Raw genomic sequence first — 6150 nt, forward strand, 5'->3', positions numbered from 1 at the left:
AGCATCTGATCCCATGGCCCTCCCCTGCATCTCAGTTGCTTTCTCATGAGTTGGATGACACAAGTAAAAAAAAAGAGGCTCTTTCACCTTCACTGCAGTGTGAGCAGGACCTGGGTCTCTGGCAGTTTATGTGAACTTAAGCACCTTATTTGCCCCCACAGGCAAAAGGTGTTCAACTGACCATTTCAAGATGTCGGCAAGGAGCTCACCATTGAGGTTTTATTTGTTTTTATTTTTCATACCACCCTTTCTCCAAGGAGTTCAGAGTGGTATACATGGTTCCTTCACAACAACCCTGTGAGGTAGGTGAGGCTGAGAGTTACTGACTGGCCCAAGATCACCCAGGAAACCTCATGGCTGAGGGGATTTGAATCTGGATCTTCCAGGTCCAACTCCAGAACCACTACACCATCCTGGCTCTTAAAACATGGATAGATGCCCTCAAAGTGAGTGGCAATACCATGTGTGTTTTGGGTAGGTCACTAGAACCTCTTCCATCCTTATCAAGGGAAGTGCAAACCTTCTTTCATACAACACAGTTTTGATGGTGCTCTGTCGTTCTGTGCTTCATTTTCACCTGTGAGCCAATACACGGATAAATGGACATAAAAAGAAAACTCTGTCAAAGCTTCTGTTGCCTTTATTCGTTATCTTACCTGTCTAGATGTTTGCTTCTGAAAAGGAAAGAGAAAACGCATGACCTCCAAAGTATTTTTTGTTCTCATCAAGCTTGCTTTTTTTAAAAAAAAGTATTATTGAAGGTGTATGCTCATGCTGAAGATTTGCGCAGGAGAGATGCACACAGCCTCCATTGTGCAGCCATGTTGAGTAAAGGTAGTTGTGGGTGGCTTGTACCTCTTATCAGTAATTTTACATTACAGGAAACAGCCAAATAGTGCACTATCTGGCTACAGAAAATTCTACTTTTGAGTGCTCTGGGGGGGATGGACTTGCAGCAGGAAGACATGGGGATGTGCAGAAAAGCCCGCAGGGAACCAAAAGAGATGTGTGCAAACTGGAAAGAGCAAAAAGGGAATAAGGGAAAATGAGATGGGAGATAACAGACAAGAGCGGAACAGCAGAGAACCTTCGCTGAAAATATGGTGGGTATAGCAATGCTACAACGTACTGGTTTTATAGCAGTTCAACTTACACAGCCTTCCCCAAAGTCTCCTGGGGAACTGTCATTTGGTGAGGGTGCTGAGAATTCTGTTAAAGAACCCTTCCTGTCTCCCCCCTCAGAGCTACCATTCACAGAGTTTGCTGTGGAGAAGGAATGATCATCCAACCACAGTACAGATATGTTTTAAAAGTTGTTTAAAACTGACTAGGAGCTGGAGGAGAAAACTGAAGGAGACAACACAGAAACCAACGAGCAAGGCTCTCAGCTCTTGTTCTTGCATATGCAAAAAAACTGCATCACATCTCTGAGCTACGGTATATCAGTGTTTCTCAAAGTGTGGGTTGGACCCACTAGGTGAGTCATGGGCCAATTCCAGATGGGTCCCCATTCATTTCAGTATTTGTTTTTTTAATATATTAGATTGGATTCTCCCATGTGACTGCATTTGGGAAAATGTTACAGATTGTACTTTTAACAGACTACTATGTATGTGTTTTTAACAATGATAGTAAATGAGACTTACTCCTGGTTAAGTGTGTAGATTGCAACCTAGGATTGTTAAATTTTCCTGCTTGATGATGTCACTTCCGGTCATGACATTGCTTCTGGTGGGTCCCGACAGATTTTGATTCTAAAAAGTGGGTCCCAGTGCTAAATGCTTGAGAACTACTGCAGTATACAAAATATTAACTTTTAACTGGTATCAATTCCAAGGGTCTTGGTGGTGCATATCAGCTTCCCCATAGTTCTCAGATTTTTGCTAGCCCATTTTTCTGTTCCTCCCCTGGCAGGGGTGGGGTGGGGCTGGGGGAGCTGATTGCTGCCTTTTTATGCTCCAGCAGATTCTCTTCAGTGTTAAACAGATGGAAACCATTGCCAGGAAAGGATATGTGTAACCTCTGGCTTCATGACACTGATGTGTGTGTTGAAGGACTAGCACAATGAAGTATAGGAGTGTGTGGAGGAGTATTTGCAGGACTTTTTCAAAGTCATAGTGTAAACTGCAATATGAAGCCTCCTAGTTCATTGAGGCTGGTGCAGGTGAAAACGATAGCCATAACACAGGCCTCGTTTAGGACCAAAACCAAACAAAAGTATAGAGCGGGGGTGAGCAGACTTCAGGCTTGTGGGATCTACTTTGTGTTTTCCTAGAATTCCATAGTCTGTGAACCAGAGTTGATCACACAGTAATGGTTCAGGGTAGGGGTGGGGTAGAATACTGTACTTTTAAAACAGTGCCCCTGAGCACAGGATGAGCCCAGGAACTGCTTTTTGGTACCAGAACTGAGTGCTCACCCAGTTCAGATAAAGATCTTCTGGTTCTCACCTCCCCAGCTTTCTTTGTTTCTGCAGCCTAATTTAGGAGGGGGGAGGGGGGAAAAACCTTTTTTGCTATTTTTGGTAAACAACTGGAAGTCAGAAACCCTTGCTGATCTATTGCAGATTACCCAGGGAGCTACCAGTAAATCCCAATCTGCCTTCTGTCTGCCTCTATGGCTGCACCAGCCATATATGGCTGCACCAGCAGATTTTTGTGTGATCTGTGCCAGCAAACACAGCAAGCAATTTATGCAGTCTGTGCTTAATCTCACATCCTATATCCACATTAGCCCTCCACTTCTGAGGTTTTATTTAGTTCTACATTAAATTTAAATTTAGTACTTCATCAATCTTAAAATATCCCCCAGGACTATGAAGAATTACTATTTGGATAAATGTTTCACAGTTCACTCCCCCACACCTCCAGGTTTAGCAGGGAATGTTTCAAAATTAAGCTGATTGAGAATATTTTTATTATTACTGCAATTGGGATAAAGATACAATAACAATGAATAAACAATTGCTCTGACTGCAAAGATGAAACAAGTAAATAAAAGGCCCACCAGTAGGGAACAAGAAATGAGTGACTAAAGGGCCAATTCAGTGCTGGGTGAATAAGAAACAGCTAACCGAAGGACCAGCAGTCTGGAGTTGTCTCAACTGTGTGTGCTGGACCACACTGGTTAGACTGGTACTTGCAAGTGTGTTTAATCATTACAAAAGCAGGTCTTTAAAAAAGATGGGAGGACAACATGGGGTTTGCTCACACCCACCTAGTGGTTATGTCTCTTGACCCCAGGACCTGACCATCACTGAGGGGAGGTCCTAGGGATTATGGAAAGGTTCGCGCCTCTGGAATAATCAATATTTAAAAAAATTTTTTTTCCCCTTTTTCTCCCCCTGTAAAAGGGAGAACTGAATTGAGAGGATATGCATTTTTGTTAGTAATACAGCCCACCAAACTTCTGTGGCACACTTGCAGACCAGTCGCAGTACACCAGTGTGCCATGGCACAGTGGTTGAAAATGGCTGCTCTAGATCGGGGTCTTCAAACTTTTTGGCCAGAGGGCCACATCAAATATCTGGCATGGTGTGGAGGGTTGGAAAAAAAAATTAAATATAAAATTTAAATAAATAAATTAGAGATGGAACTTAGATGAATGAATAAATGAATGAATGGGCTCATTCATTCAACCTTTCTGGCCCCCAGAACACCCTCCAGACACAATCAGAGCACCGTTCTGGTCATGATCAGTTGAGTGGGCCAGAGGCTTTCAGGGGACAAGAAGTTGGCTGCGGGCTGGAAAGAGGCTTGCTGCGGGCCGCATCTGGCCCCCAGGCCAGGGTTTGGAGACCCCTGCTCTAGATCCTGGAGGCTAACTAGGGATCTGCAACCAAGAACGGAAGTCTAGCTAGGGAACAATCCTGGTAGCCTGCATTAAGGTATTATTCCATTTGCCTCTAAATTAAAGACCTACTTGTGCCTAATTTCAAATGCCTGCTTTTGAATATTTGAACGCACCTAATTTACTTTTGTATTAGCTTTTCTAATAAGCTGCTTTCTGTGTTTGTTGTAACGTCACCATTTTGTTTCCGTCAAACCAGAGGAGAGAGTTTTTTTTGTCTTTCCCTCTCTTACAGAGTGCTTGTGCCTAACACTGCAAAGTTGAATGTGTATAGGTGCAGAGGGGCTGGGATGGGCTAGGTCAGTTGGCTTCCAAGCCACTTCTTTAAGCATCAGCTTACATCCTGAGGGAACCCCAGTAATTGGGCTCAATTCAGATGGGAGGATGGTCATGGAAGGGCACCCTTTTTTATTTTCCCTCCCTGGCGGCAGCAACAATCCTTTCTGAGGTTGGCTGTGTCAGGGTGCCATGTCTCACCTTCCTTGTCCTAGAAGGAACATGGGGAGTCAAGTGCATGGTCTTTGTGCCTTGCTTCCCCTCCCCATACACTACACAGTGGACTGCAGCAGCCACATCAGAGCGTCACAAGGTACGCATGCAGAAATTCTTAATGTTAAGACCTTTTTCCTGAAGCGAGGCAAGAAGACCATCTAACCTAACCTCAATGACAGGGCTCAGTGAGCATCAGTTCTGTTTGGTTAAATAACAATCTCAATGATTTATTTGTGTATTTATAGCCCACCTTCTCTCCATCCTGGAACTCAAGGTGGTGTACAAAGGATTCCGAGGTGGTCTCCCATTCAGCCACTTGCCAGGCCCAGCGTTCGCAAAGTAGCTGCCTCGCATGTTTTCTTACCAGACACTGCAAACATTTGCGCAACCGATGATTGGTTGGTATTTCCCACATCCACCCTTCCTTTTCCCCAAGTGTGTTTCTACAAGGTGGGGAGGCAACTGATTTCCCATGTGGTTCTCTGCTATGGCTGGTGCTTGAACTATAATTTCTAGTGGGCTATATCAGTGTTTCTCTATCAGTGGTAAGGGTACCACCAGCGGTACTTCAGGTGGTGTCTGGAGGTACTCGCAGGACCCCCTGGACACCTGCTGCTTGGCAGCAAGACCAGGAACGCAATGCAGCAAGTAGAGGTAGGAGACTTGGCTCAGCGGGAAGAGCTCCAAAGCATGCTTTTCCACACTTGAAAAAGCCTTCCTGTCCACCCTGAGCCTCTTATTGGTGTCTTTAGCATCACATCTGGCCTCCTAATCCAGAAGTGAGGATGTCATCACCAGTTACTTCCAGTGGTACTTCAGATAGGTGGCCCACGTGAAATGGTATGGCAGAGGACAAACCTTGAGAAACACTGGGCTATATGAAAAGCAGCCATTAGTGTCCTTTTACCAACATAACATGCTGGGATAAAGTTCTTGGAAAATGTGAGTGTTCTCCCCACTTACCCAACAATTATGGAGAAAGCCTGTTATCACAGAGATAATTCCACAGTAACCTGAGGGGTGTTTGTCCTTCACAATGTGAGCATATGTTCATGTCCCTTCTCTGCTACAGGAAAATCCATGGGGAAGTCCCTTAAGACTTTCTCAGTTTCTACATAGTCTTTTGGGTGGCTACTGCTGCTTCCTCCTTATTCTACTCTTTTCTCACCACTCCCAGCTACTATTGTACTCCCTGTTCCTTTCCCAGGATTGAATCAGCATTAAATCAAAATCTTGGTTTCCCAGATCAATTACTGACAACAAACATAACTGTGCAGCAAATTAACCACACATGGAAGGCACTGGGAGACACTGCTGGCAGTGCCCCCTGGTATGCCCATCAGACTGGGACCGACAAGGTACACCCATTCAGTCTCTCCAGCAACAAATAGAGATGATCATCTCCCAAATGGCCTCTCCCTTTCTCTCACTATCCCTGATCATCATCTGTTCCTGTGCGATGATTCTTGCCAGCTGACGTGTCACGTGAAATTTATCTCCTTGCTTCCCGCCGCGAAAGCTTTATTTCCTGAGCCCAGATGTTTGATTTTGTTGTTGCTTTAATTAGATTCTGTTCAGTTAGTGCTTTTGCAAAGTATCATTATTGCCTGAAGTGCACCATAAAAGGAGAGCCAGACATTAGCGAGAAGTTCGACAGAGGAAAAAGGGTGGGAGCAAATGGAGAAGGAGTGGCTAGAGGGGTAAAAGGGAGTCTGTGGTGGTTTTAGAGGCATCAGAGTGGGGTGGTGGGGTAGAGAGTGACAGAGCCATGACCTTGTATTTAGGCTCATTTTCTGATACTAGATGCAA

At 44.6% G+C, this 6150-nt stretch overlaps 1 non-coding gene across 1 annotated transcript; it reads right to left on the reverse strand.

Annotated features, from left to right (window-relative positions):
- Positions 1–420: 420 nt before the first annotated feature.
- LOC136643425 (U6atac minor spliceosomal RNA) lies at positions 421–537 on the reverse strand. Its single transcript, XR_010794025.1, has one exon. It is a non-coding gene; the product is annotated as a U6atac minor spliceosomal RNA (small nuclear RNA).
- Between the last annotated feature and the right edge of the window lie 5613 nt (positions 538–6150).

Source organism: Tiliqua scincoides, chromosome 2 (assembly GCF_035046505.1).
Source record: "Tiliqua scincoides isolate rTilSci1 chromosome 2, rTilSci1.hap2, whole genome shotgun sequence".
Classification (NCBI taxonomy): Eukaryota; Metazoa; Chordata; class Lepidosauria; order Squamata; family Scincidae; genus Tiliqua; species Tiliqua scincoides.